The 25,254-nt window shown below is 42.5% G+C and overlaps 1 protein-coding gene and 1 non-coding gene across 3 annotated transcripts in view; both read right to left on the reverse strand.

The window, feature by feature from the left end:
• LOC126355137 (UNC93-like protein) overlaps positions 1–24,269 on the reverse strand; it is a 980,883-nt gene extending 956,614 nt beyond the window's left edge. The window contains exon 1 of one of the 2 annotated variants that reach the window (XM_050005321.1): positions 24,128–24,220. The gene's annotated coding sequence lies outside the window, so the exon portion shown is untranslated. Of the gene's footprint in view, positions 1–24,127 lie in introns of both variants that reach the window. The other variant, XM_050005323.1, reaches the window with a different exon arrangement.
• Positions 2,755–2,829, reverse strand: Trnas-cga (transfer RNA serine (anticodon CGA)). The gene has a single exon. It is a non-coding gene; the product is annotated as a tRNA-Ser (tRNA).
• Positions 24,270–25,254: the final 985 nt, after the last annotated feature.

Raw genomic sequence — 25,254 nt, forward strand, 5'->3', positions numbered from 1 at the left:
GTAACTGTCTGAATTTGCTTGTAACGATTTTTCCTTGTACGTAATAGAACAGAAGGCGATCAGTCACAGTTGTCTATGGCTACAGCTTTTATTGTTAACCAGAGAAACTTATTTCCGGAGGAGAACGCAGACCATTGTTCGCTGTGAGACAAAGTGCGGTGCTTTCAGAAAACACTCATTACTGGTTTGAGTGAAATATGGCGGTCCGTTATCTGTTAAGAGAGTCCCCGGGGAAATTTCTGTCTGACTGGCAAAAGGGAAATTACACTCCGTGCTACTTTTATAGCTTGTGCTATATGTGTTGTTGGCGTGCAGGATGTTGTGCAACAGCACAGTGGATACGGTAGTGGAAGGTAAGTGATAATATTTATGTATCAACATGATGTGAAACTAAACTTCTCTCGAAGACGCCATGAAGGCCCAACCACAACGACCGGCAGCCGTATGGTCCTCAGACCACAGGCACTGGATGTGGATATGGAGGGGCATGTGGTCGGCACTCCGCTTTCCCGGCCGTATTTCAGTTTACTAGCTGGAGTCGCTACTTTACAATCAAGTAGCTCCTCAGTTTATCTCACATAGGCGAAGTGCACCCCGCTTGCCAACAGCGCTAGGCAGACCGGATGGTCACCTATCCAGCTGCTATGCCAGCCCGACAGCGCTTAACTACGGTGATCTAGCGGGAACCGGGGTTACCACTGCGACAAGGCCGTAGGCCTAACATGATATGTAATTCACATTTAATGCTCAAGTTGCTTTTAAAACCGGACGTACGGTTATGTTTTGTTTTACGAGGTAAAGGTATTTAAAATTCGTGCTTTGGTATAACAGCGGTAGCTCACTTTCCCATGGAATGGAACTTACTCTACTGCTTCTGGCTGCAATGTCTGTTAGGGTCGCTGCTTGTAGATGTCTAGCCCAATTAAAGACGGCCACCAATTCTGCTACAGACCTCACCTGAAGTGGTGGTGGTGGGGAGGGTGGTGGGCTTTGCTTGTTTCATAATCTCAACACTTTGCTGTTGACAGTTAGTAACGACATACATTAATAAACTACACTCCTGGAAATGGAAAAAAAAACACATTGACACCGGTGTGTCTGACCCACCATACTTGCTCCGGACACTGCGAGAGGGCTGTACAAGCAATGATCACACACACGGCACAGCGGACACACCAGGAACCGCGGTGTTGTCCGTCGAATGGCGCTAGCTGCGCAGCATTTGTGCACCGCCGCCGTCAGTGTCAGCCAGTTTGCCGTGGCATACGGAGCTCCATCGCAGTCTTTAACACTGGTAGCATGCCGCGACAGCGTGGACGTGAACCGTATGTGCAGTTGACGGACTTTGAGCGAGGGCGTATAGTGGACATGTGGGAGGCCGGGTGGACGTACCGCCGAATTGCTCAACACGTGGGGCGTGAGGTCTCCACAGTACATCGATGTTGTCGCCAGTGGTCGGCGGAAGGTGCACGTGCCTGTCGACCTGGGACCGGACCGCAGCGACGCACGGATGCACGCCAAGACCGTAGGATCCTACGCAGTTCCGTAGGGGACCGCACCGCCACTTCCCAGCAAATTAGGGACACTGTTGCTCCTGGGGTATCGGCGAGGACCATTCGCAACCGTCTCCATGAATCTGGGCTACGGTCCCGCACACCGTTAGGCCGTCTTCCGCTCACGCCCCAACATCGTGCAGCCCGCCTCCAGTGGTGTCGCGACAGGCGTGAATGGAGGGACGAATGGAGACGTGTCGTCTTCAGCGATGAGAGTCGCTTCTGCCTTGGTGCCAATGATGGTCGTATGCGTGTTTGCCGCCGTGCAGGTGAGCGCCACAATCAGGACTGCATACGACCGAGGCACACAGGGCCAACACCCGGCATCATGGTGTGGGGAGAGATCTCCTACACTGGCCGTACACCTCTGGTGATCGTCGAGGGGACACTGAATAGTGCACGGTACATCCAAACCGTCATCGAACCCATCGTTCTTCCCTAGACCGGCAAGGGAACTTGCTGTTCCAACAGGACAATGCACGTCCGCATATATCCCGTGCCAACCAACGTGCTCTAGAAGGTGTAAGTCAACTACCCTGGCCAGCAAGATCTCCGGATCTGTACCCCATTGAGCATGTTTGGGGCTGGATGAAGCGTCGTCTCACGCGGTCTGCACGTCCAGCACGAACGCTGGTCCAACTGAGGCGCCAGGTGGAAATGGCATGGAAAGCCGTTCCACAGGACTACATCCAGCATCTCTACGATCGTCTCCATGCGAGAATAGCAGCCGGCATTGCTGCAAAAGGTGGATATACACTGTACTAGTGCCGACATTGTGCATGCTCTGTTGCCTGTGTCTATGTGCCTGTGGTTCTGTCAGTGTGATCATGTGATGTCTCTGACCCCAAGGATGTGTCAATAAAGTTTCCCCTTCCTGGGACAATGAATTCACGGTGTTCTTATTTCAATTTCCAGGAGTGTACAATAAATTTCACCTACCAGTGTTAAATTTGTCTCAAAGTAATACCCAACACTCAGGAAAGTGACCAATGAGCTAATTACACAGGAAAACGACAGAAAAACTTTTTTGCTGATAATACCTTATTCTAATGCTTTTTAAGCTGGGAAATCCAAATACGGAACTTAAAAAACTGTGTCACCCACTATTTCTTCAAATTTCACAGTTAAATTTATTAAATTAAACCATTTTAAAGAATTTAACAAGTTTTGTATGTGAAACTTCCTGGCAGATTAAAACTGTGTGCCCGACCGAGACTCGAACTCGGGACCTTTGCCTTTCGCGGGCAAGTGCTCTACCAACTGAGCCACCGAAGCACGACTCACGTCCGGTACTCACAGCTTTACTTCTGCCAGTATCCGTCTCCTACCTCCCAAACTTTACAGAAGCTCTTCCGCGAAACTTGCAGAACTAGCACTCCTGAAAGAAAGGATATTGCGGAGACATGGCTTAGCCACAGCCTGGGGGATGTTTCCAGAATGAGATTTTCACTCTGCAGCGGAGTGTGCGCTGATGTGAAACTTCCTGGCAGATTAAAACTGTGTGCCCGACCGAGACTCGAACTCGGGACCTTTGCCTTTCGCGGGCAAGTGCTCTACCAACTGAGCTACCGAAGCACGACTCACGTCCGGTACTCACAGCTTTACTTCTGCCAGTATCCGTCTCCTACCTTCCAAACTTTACAGAAGCTCTTCTGCGAAACTTGCAGAACTAGCACTCCTGAAAGAAAGGATATTGCGGAGACATGGCTTAGCCACAGAATGGGGGATGTTTCCAGAATGAGATTTTCACTCTGCAGCGGAGTGTGCGCTGATGTGAAACTTCCTGGCAGATTAAAACTGTGTGCCCGACCGAGACTCGAACTCGGGACCTTTGCCTTTCGCGGGCAAGTGCTCTACCAACTGAGCTACCGAAGCACGACTCACGTCCGGTACTCACAGCTTTACTTCTGCCAGTATCCGTCTCCTACCTTCCAAACTTTACAGAAGCTCTTCTGCGAAACTTGCAGAACTAGCACTCCTGAAAGAAAGGATATTGCGGAGACATGGCTTAGCCACAGCCTGGGGGATGTTTCCAGAATGAGATTTTCACTCTGCAGCGGAGTGTGCGCTGATGTGAAACTTCCTGGCAGATTAAAACTGTGTGCCCGACCAAGACTCGAACTCGGGACCTTTGCCTTTCGCGGGCAAGTGCTCTACCAACTGAGCTACCGAAGCACGACTCACGTCCGGTACTCACAGCTTTACTTCTGCCAGTATCCGTCTCCTACCTTCCAAACTTTACAGAAGCTCTTCTGCGAAACTTGCAGAACTAGCACTCCTGAAAGAAAGGATATTGCGGAGACATGGCTTAGCCACAGCCTGGGGGATGTTTCCAGAATGAGATTTTCACTCTGCAGCGGAGTGTGCGCTGATGTGAAACTTCCTGGCAGATTAAAACTGTGTGCCCGACCGAGACTCGAACTCGGGACCTTTGCCTTTCGCAGGCAAGTGCTCTACCAACTGAGCTACCGAAGCACGACTCACGTCCGGTACTCACAGCTTTACTTCTGCCAGTATCCGTCTCCTACCTTCCAAACTTTACAGAAGCTCTTCTGCGAAACTTGCAGAACTAGCACTCCTGAAAGAAAGGATATTGCGGAGACATGGCTTAGCCACAGCCTGGGGGATGTTTCCAGAATGAGATTTTCACTCTGCAGTGGAGTGTGCGCTGATGTGAAACTTCCTGGCAGATTAAAACTGTGTGCCCGACCGAGACTCGAACTCGGGACCTTTGCCTTTCGCAGGCAAGTGCTCTACCAACTGAGCTACCGAAGCACGACTCACGTCCGGTACTCACAGCTTTACTTCTGCCAGTATCCGTCTCCTACCTTCCAAACTTTACAGAAGCTCTTCTGCGAAACTTGCAGAACTAGCACTCCTGAAAGAAAGGATATTGCGGAGACATGGCTTAGCCACAGCCTGGGGGATGTTTCCAGAATGAGATTTTCACTCTGCAGCGAAGTGTGCGCTGATGTGAAACTTCCTGGCAGATTAAAACTGTGTGCCCGACCGAGACTCGAACTCGGGACCTTTGCCTTTCGCGGGCAAGTGCTCTACCAACTGAGCTACCGAAGCACGACTCACGTCCGGTACTCACAGCTTTACTTCTGCCAGTATCCGTCTCCTACCTTCCAAACTTTACAGAAGCTCTTCTGCGAAACTTGCGGAACTAGCACTCCTGAAAGAAAGGATATTGGCAGAAGTAAAGCTGTGAGTACCCGACGTGAGCCGTGCTTCGGTAGCTCAGTTGGTAGAGCACTTGCCCGCGAAAGGCAAAGGTCCCGAGTTCGAGTCTCGGTTGGGCACACAGTTTTAATCTGCCAGGAAGTTTCACATCAGCGCACACTCCGCTGCAGAGTGAAAATCTCATTCTGGAAACATCCCCCAGGCTGTGGCTAAGCCATGTCTCCGCAATATCCTTTCTTTCAGGAGTGCTAGTTCTGCAAGTTTCGCAGAAGAGCTTCTGTAAAGTTTGGAAGGTAGGAGACGGATACTGGCAGAAGTAAAGCTGTGAGTACCGGACGTGAGTCGTGCTTCGGTAGCTCAGTTGGTAGAGCACTTGCCCGCGAAAGGCAAAGGTCCCAAGTTCGAGTCTCGGTCGGGCACACAGTTTTAATCTGCCAGGAAGTTTCACATCAGCGCACACTCCGCTGCATAGTGAAAATCTCATTCAAGTTTTGTATAGTTAAAATAATTTAAAAAGTAGGTGTAATGAATGTGGATGACGTTGGTATCACTGCTGAAAAACATTTGCTGGCAAAAAAGGTCGATTCTATTTTTGTGTTAACAGATGGTTTTTTGTTTTCAGTCAACCTAACCTCAATTTCCCATTTCCTGTACATGTGCTCAGTACAATGGCTAGCCATGGTTATAAAAACTCTGCTGATAGTTTTTGTTACATGTGCGGTGAATTTGTGAATAAAACACATCAAAGAAACATTACAGACTTTGTGAAACAGGCTTATCTATCATACTTTGGATCTATATTTAGTGATCAAGATAACTCTTAGGCGCTACATAAGGTTTATTATGTGTGTGTTGAAGATCTGAGAAAATGGTCCAAAAAAGATCTAAAAGCCTTTAGATTCGCTGTTCATATGACATGGAGAGAGGCAAGAAATCATTCCAAGGATTGCTACTTTTGCAGTGTTGATGTTACTGGTCATAATTCGAAAACAAGAAAGTAATAAGCTACTCTAACCTTCCATCCGCCATCCGACCAGTAAAACATGGTGTAGTTTTGCCGGTTCCTGAACCACCAGATGATTTAAATTATATTCCAACAAAAGTATGTTCTGATATACAATCTCTTTCACATGAACCAGATGATGATGAATTCCATTGTAATACAGGAAGTCTAGAGCCCAAATTGTTTCTTCAGACCGAACTTATCGATTTGGTTAGGGATCTGATCTTAACAAAAGAAAAAAACTGATTTGCTTGGCTCTACATTAAAAGAAAAGAACTTATTGGAAGTTGGAACGAGTATATACATGTCCAAATAGAGAGAGCAGCACTTTTCTAAGTTTTTCAACAAGAAGGTGATTTAGTGTGCTGCTAGGACATTCCTTATCTGATGAATGAGTTTGGCTTTGGATATAAAAAAGAAGCCTGGAGGCTGTTTATTGATGCATCCAAAACTAGTTTAAAGGCTGTTTTATTACACAATGGTAACATGTATACATCTAGACCTGTTGGACATTGTGTACACATGAACGAAAGCTATGAAAAGCTAGAAATAGCGCTAAATAAAATAGGCTATTATGCTCATGGTTGGACGATATGTGGCGATCTAAATGAAACACGCATGCGCCTTGGTCAGCAAGGTGGCTTTACCAAATTTCCATGTTTCTTGTGTGAATGGGACAGTAGGGCTAGAAATCAAGACTGGTGCAGAAATAACTGGCTTGTGAAGGAGTCTTTAAAACCTGGTGAGAAGAACATTCTGCGCAAAAACCATGTAGGTCCAAGAAATGTACTTCTACTACCTCTACACATAAAGTTAGGCCTAATGAAACCGTTTTTAAAGGCTCTGCCTAAAAATGGACCGTATTTTAAGTATCTGTGATATACGTTTCCACACTTTTCAGAAGGTAAACTAAAAGAAGGCGTCCTTGTCGGACCGGACATTAGAAAATTAATGTTTGATGTTAACTCTGAATCCACAGTGACCTTAAATGAGAAAGAAGCATGGGTATCATTCAAGCAAGTGGTTACAAAATTCTTAGGATATGAGAAAGTCCTAGAATATGTCTCTATTATAGCTACAATGTTAAAGAAGTTTACAACTTTAGCATGTTTAACGAGCCTGAAACCTCCTTTTTTGAACAGCCAGATGACTACTTCCCGGACAATATGGGAGATATTAGGAAGTAGCATGGAGAGCGTTTTCACCATGACATTAAAGTGATCGAAGAACGCTACCAAGGCCACGGGAACACAATCATGATGGGGGACTACTGTTGAGTCGCTTCAGTGAGAAGTTCAACAAGTGACTCGTTGTAGAAAAAGCTAACCAAGATGCTTCAAAGAAAAAAGAGAAAGAAAATACAAACCAGTTCCACCTGGCAAGTAAAACCTCTATTAACACATATAGTTGTTTTAAGTAGCTTACTGTAAATGTAAACCATTCTTATGTTGCAACAAAGCCTTTCACAAATTTATTCATTTGCCGTATAGCATAGGATTTTTATACTATAAACTAAAAAGCATATCGCTCGAACACTATGGGTGACACAAAAAAAGCTAAGACTAGGTTTGGATTTAGCTCATAAAAATCTATAAAGATCAAAATCAAAGTAAAAAATGTTGAAAAAAAAAATTCGTTGGGCTGTGTTTCTGACAGAATGGAAATATCATCGTTTCCTCTATGTTTGTTCATGATAATACTGTTCAAAGAATACTTTTTATTGGATTACAGAAGTCTATTTAGCTATCGCTCAAAACAAAATTTCCTGCTGAAATAACAGACACTGTAAGATTCTTCAACTAAGATTCTGTAACTGAGAAAACTATTCATTTTATTTCATACTGACTGCCAATCCCACATTATAGTATAAAATTTAGCAATTAACATGTTATTAACCTGCATTAACCTCTGAATGAGCGGCTCACAATCTAAAACTGTTCAAAGTGAACCTTAAAAGGCATAGCGGGGAAACGCCAAGTTTACTCGTTAAAGGTACTTGTGGATACAACGTATGACATAGGCACTTACACACTGAGGTTATTCTGAATAGAAATGAGGAAATTAGGAAACTGTTAAAGCTTGAAATACCGTCCCTTCTTTAGGCAGTACACCACACAATATGTTGTAGGAGGTGTAGCTCCTGGTGGCCATAGGTGGTGCTACTTCACCAAAATCTATTCTATTTTTTTGTTTTTTTGTTTAGTGGATTGATACGGTGCGCCATGAAATCCTCCCCTGTGCAAACCTCTTCATCTCAGAGTAGCACTTGCAGCCTATGTCCACAATTATTTGCTGGATGTATTTCAATATAGTCCATTCTCTGTCTTCCTCTACAGTTTTTGCCCTTTACAGCTCCCTCTGGTACCATGCAAGTTATTCCCTGATGTCTTAACAAATGTCCTATCAACCTGTCCCTTCTCATTGTCAGTGTTTTCCACATGTTCCTTTCCTCTACGATTCTGTGCAGAACCTCCTCACTCCTTATCTTATCAGTCCAGGACATGTGACCTGTAGTTGAAGAAGTGTCATGTTGATCTCTCCATTGGCAAAAGATTCCGGAATAGTCTCCCATTCGGATCTCCGGGAGGGAACTGCCAAGGGGGAGGTTACCATGAGAAAAATATTGAATAATCAACGAAAGGATAATGTTCTACGAGTAGGGGCGTGAAATATCAGAAGCTTGAACGTGGTAGGGAAACCAGAAAATCTAAAAGGGAAATGCAAAGGCTCAATCTAGATATAGTATGGGTCAGTGAAGTAAAGTGGAAGGAAGACAAGGATTTCTGGTCAGATGAGTATCGGTTAATATAAACAGCAGCAGAAAGTGGTATAACAGGTGTAGGATTTGTTATGAATAGGAAGATAGAGGAGAGGGTGTGTGGCCAGTTCAGTGACCGGGTTGTTCTAATCAGAATCGACAGCAGACCAACACCGACAACGATAGTTGAGGTATACATGCCCACGTCGCAAGCTGAAGATGAACAGATAGAGAAAGTGTATGAGGATATTGAAAGGGTAATGCAATATGTAAAGGGGCACGAAAATCTAATAGTCATGGGAGACTGGAATGCAGTTGTAGGGGAAGGACTAGAAGAAAAGGTTACAAGAAGATATGGGCTGGGGACAAGGAATGAAAGAGGAGAATGACTAATTGAGTTCTGTAATAAGTTTCAGCTAGTAATAGCGAATACCCTGTTCAAGAATCACAAGAGGAGGAGGTATACTTGGAAAAGGCCGGGAGATACGGGAAGATTTCAATTACATTACATCATGGTCCGACAGAGATTCCGGAATCAGATACTGGATTGTAAGGCGTACCCAGGAGCAGATATAGACTCAGATCACAATATAGTAGTGATGAAGAGTAGGCTGACGTTCAAGACTTCTGTCAGGAAGAAACAATACGCTAAGAAGTGGGATACGGAAGTTCTAAGGAATGACGAGATACATTTGAAGTTCTCTAACGCTATAGATACAGCAATATGGAATAGCGCAGTAGGCAACAGAAGAAATACTTCAGTTGACAGATGAAAGGAGGAAGTACAAACATGTTCCGGAAAAATCAGGAATACAGAAATACAAGTCGCTGAGGAATGAAATAAATAGGAAGTGCAGGGAAGCTAAGACGAAATGGCTGCAGGAAAAATGCGAAGACATCGAAAAAGATATGATTGTCGGAAGGACAGACTCAGCATACAGGAAAGTCAAAACAACCTTTGGTGACATTAAAAGCAACGGTGGTAACATTAAGAGTGCAACTGGAATTCCACTGTTAAATGCAGAGGAGAGGGCAGATAGGTGGAAAGAATACATTGAAAGCCTATATGAGGGTGAAGATTTGTCTGATGTGGTAGAAGAAGAAGCAGGAGGCGATTTAGAAGAGATAGGGGATCCAGTATTAGAATCGCAATTTAAAAGAGCTTTAGAGGACTTACGGTCAAATAAGTTAGAAGGTATAGATAACATTCTACCAGAAGTTCTAAAATCATTAAGGGAAGTGGCAACAAAACGACTATTCACGTTGGTGTGTAGAATATATGAGTCTGGCGACATACCATCTGACTTTCGGAAGAGCATCATCCACACAATTCCGAAGGCTGCAAGAGCTGACAAGTGCGAGAATTATCGCACAATCAGCTTAACAGCTCATGCATCGAAGCTGCTTACAAGAATAATATACAGAAGAATGGAAAAGAACATTGATAATGCGCAAGGTGACGACCAGTTTTGCTTTAGGAAAAGTAAAGGCACGAGAGAGGCAATTCTGACGTTACGGCTAATAATGGAAGCAAGGCTAAAGAAAAATCAAGACATGTTCATATGATTTGTCGACCTGGAAAAATCATTCAACAATATAAAATGGTGCAATCTGATCAAGATTCTGAAAAAAAGTTGGGGTAAGCTATAGGGAGAGACGGGTCATATACAATATGTACAACAACCAAGAGGGAATAATAAGAGTGGACGATCAAGAACGAAGTGCTCGTATTAAGAAGGGAGTAAGACAAGGCTGTAGCCTTTCGCCCCTACTCTTCAATCTGTACATCGAGGAAGCAATAATGGAAATAAAAGAAAGGTTCAGGAGTGGAATTAAAATACAAGGTGAAAGGATATCAATGATACGATTCGCTGATGACATTGCTAACCTGATTGAAAGTGAAGAAGAATTAAATGATCTGCTGAACGGAATGAACAGTCTAATGAGTACACAGTATGGTTGGAGAGTAAATCGGAGAAAGACGAAGGTAATGAGAAGTAGTAGAAATGAGAACAGCGAGAAACTTAACATCAGGATTGATGGTCACGAAGTGAATGAAGTTAAGGAACTCTGCTACCTAGGCAGTAAAATAACCAATGACGGACGGAGCAAGGAGGACATCAAAAGCAGACTCGCTATGGCAAAAAAGTTATTTCTGGCCAAGAGAAGTCTACTAATATCAAGTACCGGCCTTAATTTGAGGAAGAAATTTCTGAGGATGTACGTCTGGAGTACAGCATTGTATGATAGTGAAACATAAACTGTGGGAAAACCGGAACAGAAGAGAGTCGAAGCAGTTGAGACGTGGTGCGAAAGACGAATGTTGAAAATTAGGTGGACTGATAAGGTAAGGAATGAGGAGGTTCTACGCAGAATCGGAGAGGAAAGGAATATGTGCAAAACACTGATAAGGAGAAGGGACAGGATTATAGGACATCTGCTAAGACATGAGGGAATGACTTCCATGGTACTAGAGGGAGCTGTAGAGGGCAAGAACTGTAGAGGAAGACAGAGATTGGAATACGTCAAGCAAATAATTGAGGACGTAGGTTGCAAGTGCTACTCTGAGATGAAGAGGTCAGCACAGGAAAGGAATTCGTGGCGGGCCGCATCAAACCAGTCAGTAGACTGTAGACTGATGAAAAAAAAATCAACAATTGTCTGTAGCAGCATATCTCAAATTCTTCGATTCGGTTCCGATCTGGTTTTCCAACAGTCCATGTTTCACGATCATACAATGCATTGATCCAAATGAACATTCTTAGAAATTTCTTCCTCAAATGAAGGACTATGTTTGATAGCAGTAGACTTCGCTTGGAAAGGAATGCTCTTTTTGCCAGTGCTAGTCTGCTTTTGACGTCCTCCTTGCTGTGTCCGTCATTAGTTATTTCACTGCCTAGGTAGCAGAATTCCTTAACTTCATCTGCTTTGTGACCATCAACTTTGATATTAAGTTTCTCGCTGTTCTGATTTCTGTTACTTCTCATTACTTTTATTTTCCTTAGATTTATTCTCAGTCCATATTCTGCACTCGTCAGACTGATCATTTAAGTCAGCCGGTTATGTAATTCTTCTTCACTTTCACTCAGTACAGGAATGTCATCAGTCAATTGCATAATTGATACTCTTTCACCTTAAATTTTATTGCCACTCATCAACCTTTCTTTTATTTCGATTGTTGTTTCTTCGAATGCAGATTGAACAGAAGGGGCGAAAGACTACATTCCTGTCTTACACCCTTTTCAATCCGAGAACTTCCTTCTTGGTCGTCCACTCTTAATTTCTCTCTTTGCTCTTGTGCATATTGTGTATTACCCGTCTCTCCTCATATCTAACCCTATTTCTATCAGAATTTCAAACATCTTGGTCCATTTTAACCTACCGAACGCTTTTTCCATGTCGACAAATCCTATGAACGTGTCTTGATTTTTCTTTGGTATGCCTTCCATTATCGACCGCCAGGTCAGGATGGCCTCCCTGGTGCCTTTAGCATTCTCAATATTCTTCTCCATTCTTCTATATATTCTTCTTGTCAGCAACATGGATGCAGAAGCTGTTAAGCTGATTGTGCGATAATTCTCGCTCTTGACATCTCTTACAGTCTTCATAATTGTTTGGATGACATTTTTCCGAAAGTCAGATGGTATGTGGCCAGACTGCTACATTCCACGAGCAAACGTGAATAATAGTTTTTTTCCCACTACAGCCCCCCCACCATATAATTTTAGATTTTCTTTTGGAATGTTTTTCATTCCTTCTGCCTTATTTGATCTTAAGTTCTCCAAAGTTCTCTAAATCGACACCCGTTTCTTCTTCGATCATTCTCTCGCAGAGGCCTTCAATGTACTGTTTCCATCCATCCGCTTTCTCCTCTGCACTTGACTGTCGAAATCTTGTTCCACTCCTTGTGCTACCACCAATGCTTTTAATTTCCATGAGCGTTGTGTTGACCTCCCTATATGCAGAGTCAGTCCTTCCAACAACCATTTCTTTTCGATTTCCACAAGTTTTTCATGCAGCCACTTTGTCTTAGCTTCCCTGCACTTCCTATTTATTTCCTGCTTTAGCGAAGTGAACTTCTGCATTCCAAATTTCCCTGATCATTTTTGTACTTTCTTTTTTCATCAATCAGTTTAAGTATCTCTTTTGTTACTCACGGATTCTCCGCTGTTACCTTCATTGTACCTATGTCCACACCACTTCAACTGTACTGCCTACTGAGCTATTCCTTATTGCTGCATCTATAGCGTATCTCGCTACTCCTTAGCATTTCCGTATCCCACTTCTTTGCGTATAGATTCTTCCTGGCTAATCCGTTAAATTTCAGCTTATTCTTCATCGTCTCTACATTGTGATCTGAGTCTGTATCTGCTCCTGGGTACGCCTTACAATCGAGAATCTGATTTCGGAATCTCTGTCTGACATATAATCTAAATGAAACCTTCCCGTATCATCCGGCTTTCCAAGTATACCTCATCTTCGTGTGATTCTTGAACACAGTACTAGCTATTATCAGCTGATATTTATCACAGAACTCTATTAGTCTTTCTCCTGTCTCATTCCTTGTACCAAGTACATATACTGCTGTAACCATTTCTTTTGCTACTTCCGCTACAACTGTATTCCAGTCCGCCATGGCTGTTACATTTTCATTTCCGTTTACGTACCGTATTATCTTTTCAGTATCCTCATATACTTTCTCTATCTCTTCATCTGCAGCTTGCTGCGTCGAATGTACACGTGCACTACCGTTGTCGGTGTTGGTTTGCTGTCGATTCTGACATAGATACTTAAAACATGGTCCATCTTTAGGCAAAGCCTTTACAAACTGTTTTATTAGGCCTAACTTTATGTGAAGAGGTAGTAGGAGTACGTTTCTTGGATCAGACGCTCTATCTCTGTGTAACTGGCTTTTGTAGTCTATAAAAATACCAAAGTGGTGCTGAAGTGAGAAAAAAGGGGCTGAAAAAGGTCTTAACCATGACTGCGAAAAATTGTGTGAAACTGGAAAGACTGCAGATTCAGTAAAATGTTTCTTATAACATATGTACTGTTGTAAGATAGAAATCATACCCTGTGTGTTTTAGATGAAATGCGGTTGATGAGCGAAGTATACAGATTTTTGTTTTTGTTTTTGTTGAATGTATATTCTACTTATTGGTTCTATAAATGTGTCAAAGTGTATAAATGCACTGAAGTACGTCAATAGACCGTCAGAGCTTAACTGACCAATCAGACTCGTTTCACCCCCCAGCTGTAGGAGCAAAATGAAGGGAACCAGCGTGAATCGGTCCTGCCGGAGCGAAAAAAGGGGAATACGTTCGTCTTTAAAACCCTCTGATAGAAAAATGGTAGTACTAGCCTCTATAAATCCCTTTCCGTCTATCTCGTGAGAGGGAGCAGATCATGCCAGTGAGAGAGAAACAGAGAAGATGGTAGAGAGAAAGCGACCAAGAGAGAGAATGACGGATAGATGAAGGCAACTGCAGTGGGAGACAAATAGACAAGAGATATCGATAGTCATTGAAGGACAGTGGCAATAAAGGAGAGAGCTGTATTGACACAGAAGCAAGAGAGACAAAAGATAGTGGAAATGAAAAATATAGATGAGAGGAACAAACATGGGCTTGGGGGATCTGTGCCCTCTTACATCGGCGAACTTTAACACTTAGTTACAGGGGAGGGAGCGTTTTGGACCAAATTTTTGAAGCACATGCGTACAGGGAGACAATAAGTTGGAACCCAAACGTTTTGAGCTGTCGAGATATGGTGGAAACGGTAGCAGTGATCAAAAACAGGAGAGGGGGGAGACTACGGGAGTGTACATCAGTGGGAGAAAAAGGAGACAGAGGCGGAGAGACATACGTAGACAGTGGCGGTGATAGGAGCATGCTGAGTATGAAGCCTTAAGTAGGAAGAAAGACTGGGTAAAGGAATTGATAATGCTCTCTGTTCAAATAGTGCGAAAACGTTTCCTTCTCAAAATCTTTGGACAGGCAGGCGGAATGAGGACTTAGGTAGCTGATTCCCCACTTTCCTTTTAAAAAAGAACATACAATGATCAGCCAGAACATTATGACCACCTAACTAATACCCTGTAGGTCCACCTGTGGCACGTGAGACGGCGGCGTCGCGTCATGTCATGGAAGAAATGGTAGGTCGCTCGAGGGATCTGGCACCACATCTGCACAGACGAGTCACCTGATTCGCGTAAATTCGGGGAAGGTGCGGGCTGGGGGTGAAAGGGGGGGGGGGGACCGAAGATGACCTCCGTCTCCACATTCAGTCACATACGAAATGAGCTCGATCGGATTCAGGTCTGGCGAGCTGGAGAGCCAGTACTTCAATTGGAACTCGCAACTGTGTTTCTCAAACCACTCTATCACAGTCCTGGCTTTGTGGCACGGCGCATTACCTGGCACTGCCGTAGGGAAAAATTACCCTCGTGAAGAGGTGTCCTTGGTCTGCAACTGCATACGCTACGCTTTGGTCGCAATGATAGCTTGCACGAGCTCCACGGGACCCATGCATGCCCACGTCAATGTTCCGCAGAGCATAACGAAGCTATCTCCAGTTTGTTTCTGTTCAACACTACGTATGTCAAGGAGCTGTTCCCCTCGAAGGAGACGAATTCACGCCCTCCCAACGGCATGGTGAAGAAGGTTTCGGGATTCATCAGACTATGCAACGCTCTGGCACTAAGCCAACCTCCAGAGCATATGGTCCCGTGCCATTTCAACAGCAGTTACTGAAGTCGTGTTGTTAACGTTGGCACATGCGTGGGTCGTCGTCTCCGGGAGCCCACCGTTTAGAGAGATCGGTGCATTTTGTGTCCAGACACATTTGTACTCTGCCCAGCATTAAAGTCTGATGTTTGTTCCGCCACAGTTCGCAACCTGCCCAGTTTTACAAGTCTGCGCCAGACATCTGTAATAAGGTGTTGCCTCCTAATCCAACGACGTCTTGATATGGTTTAACCTTGATTTTGCTACGAGTTGAAGACATAACAGCAATCCTCGAACATTTGACAAGTCGCCTAGAGTGTCCGGGCCATCAACATATGCTGTTGGTGTCTCCGCAGTATCCTTTCATTCAGGAGTGCTTGGTCTCCGCAGTATCCTTTCTTTCAGGAGTGCTAGTTCTGCAAGATTCGCAGAAAAGCTTCTGTAAAGTTTGGAAGGTAGGAGACGTGATACTGGCAGGAGTAAAGCTGTGATGACCGGGAGTGAGTCGTACTTCGGTAGCTAAGATGGTAAAGCACTTGTCCGCGAAAGACAAAGGGCCCGAGTTCGAGTCTCGTTCGGTCACAAAGTTTTAATCTGCCAGGAAGTTTCATATCAGCGCACAGTCCGCTGCAGAGTGAAAATCTCATTCTGGGTTAATAACATTGTCTGTTAAGTGGTTCCATGTCTTTCAGCTTTCTATTTTCCAGTTTAGATTTAGGATGTTGTATGATGTACTGTATGACAGTTTCGTTGGCTCAGACATCTTCGAGTCAAACTTCGCCCGCCATAACGTAATGTGCTTGATGTTACAACAATTGCCCACACTTTTATTGCTCATGCAAGGGGTTTACCTCCGTTATTGTATTTTGATTTATACACGGTTCGGACAATAAAGTAAGGTATATAACTCAAGGAAATTTTAGTGCAGTTGTCTGATCGTCAGTATCTTCTTTCAGAACGCATTTATAGGGGCGATTAAAAGTTTCCTTTGGAAGGCTGTAGAGTCCACAATCGATCTGGCAATCCAGCAAAATCACTATGAGGACTGACGCATTCATCCCACCGAGGCACCACGTAGTTGATACCCCTTTGGTAAAAAAGGCGTCATGCTTTGTGAAGATGTCCGTAACTGCCTGCTGCACTTCCTCGTGAGACGGTAATCGTCGACCCTTGAAGCACATTTTTAAGGACTGCAGGCGCGCTAATCGCGTGCAGAGAGAGCAGGGCTTTAGGTCAGGTGTTCAAGCGTCTCCCACATGAGCTGTCTAGGTTCTTTTTCACGAAATTTGCGATATGAGGACGATCGTTGTCTCCAATCAGCCGCAACCCTTGTTGCAGTGTTCCAGGATCTTTAATCCTAACTGTACGCAGTAACTTCTCCAACGTTGCGGTAAGCATAAATTTTCCAGCTGATGGCTGACTCTTTAACTTTATGGAGCGAGGGGATAATGGATGACTTCACAGCATTGTATGCATTGTCGACGCACTCGGCTCTTCTTCCCAGTCGTTGCATCTTTCGCCGCCTGCAAAATCGCGCTCAATGAACGTGTAGCCTTCAACACTGAAAGATATCACAGGTACCATTGCACAACGGTGGCTTTCAACAACTGTGGTTTTCGACAGCCATACTACCCCATACATATTTTGCGGTCTCCGGTAGATATCTACCCACGTTTGTCACTCGGAAGCCAATAAAAGAATGGCCAGCTTGTCGGTGCCTTTTAAACGCATATTGTAGTAACGGCGCCATAGTTCCCGTTTCCGTACTTCCCGCACACACACGTCGGAAACACAAGAACGCCACAATGATGGCGTATTTTCACGTACGTGGTACTCCACCCTCATCACCGAGCGAGGTCGCGCAGTGGTTAGCACACTGGACATTCGGGAGGACGACGGTTCAATCCCGCGTCCTGCCATCCTGATTCAGATTTTCCGTGATTTCCCTACATCACTTCAGGCAAATGCCGGGATGGTTCCTTCGAAAGGGCACGGCCGATTTCCTTTCCCATCCTTCCCTAATCCGAGCTTGTGCTCCGTCTCTAATGACCTCGCTGTTGACGGGACGTTAAACACTTATCTCCTCCTCCTCCTCCTTCTCCTCCTTCTCCTCCACCCCCATCGGTGTCGTGCTACGTTGCACATACGCTGCGGCAACACCCTTAAAGGGAAACTTGTTGACCGCCCCCTTATAGTACTCTAAGCAGATGTGCGGGACCGTGTCGAATGCTTTCATGTGGAAAAAAAACAACCTCCACGTAGTATATCGCCAGTACTGTAACACCAATGAAAGGTGTTACGGGAAATAATATTTAGTTCCTGTGTCCATCAGAAATAATGTAACACGAGAGAGGTGAGAAACAATTTTTAATTTTTTATCCCAAAATTTATATGGTTTCGTTTTTCATACAACTTTCGAAAAAAAATCTGTTAAGTAAATATAGCTACCGTATTGTTGACGATTTAGCTGTGTTGAAACACGCATAGGTCATAAGGATGTCAGCGAAATTAATGAATCCTCTGCCAACATCTTTTATCTAGCAACGACTAAATCGAAACTTTATTATTAACTAAAAAATAATAGTAATATCCTTTCGACAGAATATGTTGACAAATATTCGTAATTGAGGTAACAGACCATTTCGACGTCAAAAAAAAAAAGCCTTCTGGTGTTTCTGTGTAAGTGCCTCATGGGAAAATTTATATAGCAATGGCAAAAACACTCGAAACAGAGGCAATTAAGTACTCAGCAAGAGTGGTTTACAAGAAAAAGAAAGCGCTATCATTCGCTCAGGTTTCTTTGAGAGCCTCCTGCAGTTATCAGAGAGCTTCAAGTCGGCAGCCATTGAAGTTAACACTCTGGAATTGATAGGGGCCGAAGCTGACCTACATGTCTATATCAATTGTTCGCAAGGAACGTATATTGTGTAGCTAGGAGTGAAACTGAACCCTCTGTGGAAATTACAGAACAAGCCTGTTGCGCTTTCGGATAACGAACTCATTACAGATTGCTTCACTTTGTAACACGGCCAGACAAGCTTCACATGGTAACACCGCCAGACAAACAAACAATTTCAAGACTTCACAGAATAAACCTCTGTCGTAGATAATTCCTCCTTCCTAAAAATCAAAATGGTTCACATGGCTCTGAGCACTATGGGAGTTGACATCTGAGGTCATCAGTCCCTTAGAACTAAGAACTACTTAAAGCTAACTAACCTAACGACATCACACACATCCATGCCCGAGGCAGGATTCAAACATGCGACCGTAGCAGTCGCCCGGTTCCGGACTGAAGCGCCTAGGACTGCTAGGCCACCACGGCCAGTTCTAGAGAATCCGTCGAATCATCTTTAACAATATGCATTACTGATGTAAGGTCACAGTTGTTACATTTTTACAGTATTTGTTGGTAGCATTCAACGGAAAATTTTTTTTACCTACCTATAGCAGACGGTTTTGAGAGACAGTCCACTTATACGCAGATTGTAAAGCTTTACTTATGTGGTTAAAACGCTAAAAAGTACATCAATAAAATTGTGGCGTTCGAAAAATAAACTGGAATAAAAACACATTGGACTACAGGTCGACTTCTTGCATTAAAATCGCCTTCTTCTGTCAGTGGCCGATTCATCTCACATCGCACATTGCACCAGGGGACGTCCTGTTGATCTGTTGTGCGCTCCAACAATGTCTAGTAGATTCTCATGCAGAGCTCCAGGAACTGTTGTGAACTGACATGCCTGCGGTATTACTGCGTAGGTTAAGCTATTAACTCAAACATGATGCTGTTCTATTGGTGATCCATATCTTCCCCATTTCCTAAGACTGCAGTAAGAGCTTCTACTGCAGCTTCCTCGTTGAAGAGCCAGTGAAAATTTATAATTGTGTGTATTACTTAAAATAATTGTATTTAGGCGCTAAGAAATCTAATTCCGCTCTCAATCCTTGGCCATTCAAAATATGTGCATGTTTATTTATAAGAAAGGTGATCTCCAGTTCTTCCATCAAGGAAGTTTGCTGCATTTCTTTTCTATGTGCAAGATTTACATTTTAAGGTTAGACGAGGACACATGGTTCATTGTGTTTTTATTCCATTTTATTTTGTGAATGCTGCAGCTTAAGGCTACTTTTCGGCACCTAACTGGAAAGTGACAAACTGCAGGGAGTAGTAGATGGTTACAGGTTCGGTGACCAAGCCAATTCACCTCCCTCTCACCTTATGTTTTTTACCTGAAGGCATTCGCCCACTATGCAGAACTCACAAGTTATATACGTACGTACAATAGAAAAAAAGACACTTTACCTAGCACTACATTTGTTCTCGACTTCAGTCGTTTCTGAAACAGTAGCCCAAACCGATGGAAATCTGATACTATTTTCTACAGCCTAGTTGTTTCGCTTCGAGCAAGTAGTCGAAAGCAAACAGAGGCACTACACCATTTCTATTTTTTTTTGTTCCATTTATGGATTTAAACTATGGCATCAGTGTTGATAGTTTGGTTGTCAGATCGTAACACCAATACATGTAAATATAGTGAATGTTCAAGGCTAACACGCCTTTAAAATTACTTTGAGTTTTAGATTTGACTATACATGCGATACATAATTATGACAGTTATTTACTGACAAATAGTCAACAGGGATCCGGAAATGTCGTTCTTTTGAAAAATAACCAGTTGTTTACTCTCACGAAGTACTGAATGGCATCGACAGGTGATATTAAATTGAATCCACCTTTTAGATTTCCGGAAGGCTTTTGACCAGTTCCCCAAAGCGACCTCTGATCAAATTGTCTGCCTATAGAGGAGTTTCGTCTCAGTGGTGCGACTGGACTCGCGCTCACAGTTCGTCGTAGTTCATGGAAAGTCATTGAGTAAAAGAGAATTAGTATCTAAAGTTCGACGAGGAAGTGTTATAGGACTTCTGCTGACAGGAAACAATCTGAGCAGCTCTCTTAGGTTGTTTGTAGATGTTGCCGCCATTTACCGTCTTGTTACGACATCAGGTGATGAAAATCGGTTGCAAAATGATTTAGACAAGACATATGTATGTTGCGAAAAGTAGCAATTGACTATAAATAATGAAAAGTGTGAAGTCATCAACGTGAGTACTAAAAATTTGATAAATCAGACAAATCTGTTTTTTAAATTCAGCTAAATTCTCCGGGATTAAAATTATGAAGAACTTAAATTTGAACGATCACATAGATAATGTTCCGTGGAAAGCAAACCAATGACTGCGATACATTAGCGGACCACTTAGAAAATGCAACGGGTCTACTAAAGAGACTGCTTACATTACGCATGTCCACCCTCTTCTGATCAATGATGTGCAATGTGGAATACGCATCAGGTTGAACTGACGGAGGACATCGAAAAACTTCTAACAAGGCCACATCGTTTTGTATTACCCCGAAACATGTCAATCATTAACTCAAAGGTTATTTTAGTTACGGCAGAATCTACCTGTGAAATTTCAGTCACCAAGTTTCTTTTCTGATTGAGAAAATATTTTGTTGGCCACCAGCTACATAGGGAGAAATGATCATTACAATAAAATAACAGACATCGGAGTATGCACAGAAATATTTATGTCCTCGTTTCTTCTCTCGTTCCGTTCGAGAGTGGAACGGTAGAGAAATCGCTTGAAGATGGTTCGATGAACCCTGTGCTAGGCACTTAATTGTGAACTGCAGTGTAATCACGTAGACAATTATTATTTTTAGTATGCCTTACGAAGTTTTGCGAGTTACATCATTTATTTAGTATTACGATACTGGTAACGTCGTCACAATGTATAAGAGGTATAATTCTGCAACTAGTTGTAAGATTCGACTAATTCATATTACTAGGACAAAACGGGAAATATACAACTTTCAGGAAAAAAATGATATGACTGGAAGACCAAGAAGGAAGTGGTCTGATTAACGGGTGTTCAGTTCGTCTCCTGTACTGTGCAACATGCATCGAAGAAGCAACGAAGGAAAATTCCGAAAGTGTGGTTAAAACTGAAGATGAAAGGAGTCAGATGTCATGGGAACATTAATGTCCTCTATGGGGTGAAAAAGAATTACAGCACCTGATGAATGTGATGAACTGTCTATTGAACACAGGATATGAAATGAAAGTAAACTGAAGAAATAGGAAGTTATTGAGAATTATCAAAAACGAAATTTACGACAAACATAGCATCGAAATTTTGAATGATACAGTAGACGATGAAGAGGAATCGTGACACATTTAGAACCCAAAGGAAGGCAGACAGACAAATAAAATGCAATATAAGAAGTAGGCTAGCGGAAGCTAGGAGATCATCACTGGTCAATAGATGTATGCTACTAACAAACAGAGGTCTTAACCTGAGAAAGATATTTTTTATATATGTCAGGAGTGTACAATGGCACGAGATTCGATCACTGAGGGCGGTGAAACTGGAAAAGATCGCAATCGGATAGTTTATGGTGCTACAAAAGGGTGCTTAAAATTAACAAGGAGACGTTACCAGTAGTGCGATCGACATTTTGAAACTATATATAGGATGATGTCGGTTAAGATCGATTGCACACTGCAGTCATTCACCCTCGTGGTTCCTCGAATGTGTAAAAAAGTCAGAGTTTTGTACGGTACTCAATAGAATCAAAAAATCTGCATTAATGTGCGATTGAATCTCGTAGAGTACACATTTTTTAAAATTTTTGACTCTTTATCGGAATTACTTCGATCATTGTTTGTATTCAATTAATTGGCTTAAATGTAACTTTTTATTTCTATTGCTTTGTCACATCGTTTTAATCACTGTAGGAACTGCTTAATTTTTTCTTTACATCAGTCTTCTTACAAGAGGAATTCCTGTTACTATGAATTTAATTCCAATTATCTATATTTAATTTTTTGAAAATTCCGATCTACTAGTTAAAAAAAAAACATGATGTAATCCATTTATGTTTTTCAGTGGTGTAAAAAATGTATTTTTTTTTACCAAATGTGCATTTTTTCTGCACGGTGATCTTCATACAAACATTTAAAACATAACCGAAATACCTATTGCATTATGGACAAAATAACGCAGATGAATATTTAAATGAAATACGCGTTTATAAGGGAAACGAAATTCAAACAAAATGAGAAATTCATGTAACGAAACCAGTAATGTAGACGAAAAACGGGGTGATAAAATTAAAGAAATTAAATCGAAATCGACACACAAAACTTATTAAAAACACCCGAACAAAGATTTCAAATGGAGAAAAAATTGTAGAAAGAAAAATGAGGGAAAATGAAGAAGTTGATATTATAATTAAAATTATGTGACAAAGGAATGGAATTAAAAAATAACATTGATATCAGTTTATTGAATAAAAATGACGATCAAAGTCATTTCGATAAAGATTTAAAAATAAGTAAAATTTCATAGCACCTGAAAAGATTCGAACTCATAATCTCCTACAAGCAAAACTGTTATCCTACCAATTACTCCGCACAACTATAGCATACAATTTAACTTATTTAACGCTATTGTTACGGAAAATTCCGAACTTTTTCGTCATTTATTCGCAAACGAAGGCCTACCAGAGTGAATGGCTGCAGTGTTTGATACATAGGATCTTAACCTACATCACCGTATAGATTATTTCAAGAAGTCCATCGCTCCGCTGCAGACCTCTCCTTGTTAATGAAGAGAAGTGATGAGTATGTGGATCACTGCCAGAGAGTATATGCAAAACACAGGCTAGAAAATATAGAGAATGAAATATTTGTTAAACCTAGAGCAATAAAGGAGGGAAAATGTTACACTGCTGCTAACCCATTGTAAATTTTACAACTGAAAATCTGAAGTTATATGTTATGCACTATAGTTAATTATGATTATTAGATCTCCAATGGTCTGTTAAATTTAAAATATGTACAAAATGTCTTGTTTTGTCTCCTGTAATGGCTACTTTACCACTCGACATATTATCGGAAAGGAAATCGTAATTTATGCGATGAACTGGTTACAAATCATTATAATTATTAAAACTCCAAGAGTATTTAGCACATTTCAAGCCAAACATAGCTCGATGTTTTATACAAACTGCTCTTGTGGAATGGTTACAAAATTTCTTCTTTATTCTTCTTTTGCTCGAATAACAAAATGAGCATAGCTTTCTCCATTCAGGTTTTCGTATGTCTTGCTGCTGCTGAGGTGTTGAAGCAAATCACCAATTATGTTATTGTCGAAGTCGAACGCAGTACCATACAAATTGTCCTACTTTTAGTACAAAAAGAAGAGATAAAGCACTGAAGAGGGCCAGTGTGATATAAACTAAGACCCTTCTGTTACTGCTTGATATTCACCTTAAGATGCTAAACAAAGATAGATTTTAAGCTACAAAACAAATATGACGACTATTAGAAAATGGACACACCATTGCTAAAAATTCGTAATATTTACGACACCATTGTCAGGAAACCCCTGGAATGAGGCAATAATTTATGTGGGCACTGTTAACAACACCGTTTACCATGGAGGTACTGAAGAGCACATGTGGCGCATGTATCCAGTTTGGCGGGAACAGCGAAGAGATACCAAGTGCAGTTGTAAATTTTACGAATATAAATCTACTTTTAAGACATCAGGGAATAATCTTCCTGGTGCTACAGGGTGTTGCTGAGAGAGAACGAAAGGGGTGAAGATGACCAAATGTGTAGCAAAAAATTTAGGAAGGTTGGTGTAGGTGCTACTGCGAGATGAGGAGGTTTGCACCACAAAGGAAATCTTCGCAGGCTGCATTATAACAATCAGAGGACTGAGAAAGTCGGGAGATCTTACAGATAACGCCTCACGGAAACAAAATAACACATTATGGCTAGTGAGAGAGACGCTATAGCATAAACAAAATCATGTGCTGAGGTCTTACCTGTGGTTCTGTTTGCAGCGACTGCTGGCGGGGCTACGGAAAAAGAGGTACGAGCAAACTGTCCGTATTAGCCACGGAATGACACTGAGCCGCGGCAGGGCTTTCCAAGGGCACAGCTGACTATCTGCTCTCCGCGATAGCACTACGTGTTGAGGTACCGTGTCGGCGGTGTCTGTGACGCGCCTGAGCGATAAAGAGTTCTCGTGTCGAAGGTACGGAATGGTGTAATCCCGCAAGAGACACCACAAGCCACCGAAACAGTGGCGCGCAGTTACGAGTTCTTCGAAATACAACAAATTTTTCCTGTTGATTTGGATGTGGACATAAAGGGATATTTAGAACACCTTGATAAACACACGAATTAAAAACATGAAGCCAGCTTAAGTATTGCGCGATCTAGTCAGCCTAGCAGAACTAAGTTGGTGACATACAGTAGCTGAACACATGGACGCAGCAGCGATTTCGGGTGTACACCAGGGAAGTGTTCTGAAGCCCGTGCTGTTAATGTTGTATATCAGTTATCTTGCAGATATTAATTGTAACCTCAGACGCTTCGCAAGTGATGCAGCTGTCCACAACGAAGCACAGTCTGAACGAAGCTATTCAAATATTCAGTCACACCTTGATTAGATTTCAAAGTCGTGCAAAGATTAGAAACTTACTTTAAATGTTCAGAAGTGCAAAATTAAGTACTTGAAGAAACGAAGAAACTAAGCATCCGATGAATATAAGTTATTCACATTTGGACACTGTAAAATAAATACCTGGGTGTAACACTAAGAAGGAATATGAAATGCAGTGATCACATAGAATCTTTAGTGGGTAAAGCGGGTAACAGACTTAGGATTATGGAATGACTGCTATGGAAATGCAGTCAGTCTCCAAAGAAGGTTGAATACAAATCACTGGTACGACTCATCCGAGAATATTGCTTATGTGGGTGGGACCCGTACCAGATAGGACTATCGGGGGATATTGTACGTCTAAAGAGAAGAACAGCACCAATAGTCACAGGTATGTTTGAAATGATATCGAGTGTGACAGAGATGATGAAAGAACTGAAGTGGCCGACTCTTCAAGTTTCAAGAACCGGCTTTAAATCCAATTGGGATAGTAAGGCATTTAAA

Source organism: Schistocerca gregaria, chromosome 3 (assembly GCF_023897955.1).
Source record: "Schistocerca gregaria isolate iqSchGreg1 chromosome 3, iqSchGreg1.2, whole genome shotgun sequence".
In the NCBI taxonomy this organism is placed as follows: domain Eukaryota; kingdom Metazoa; phylum Arthropoda; class Insecta; order Orthoptera; family Acrididae; genus Schistocerca; species Schistocerca gregaria.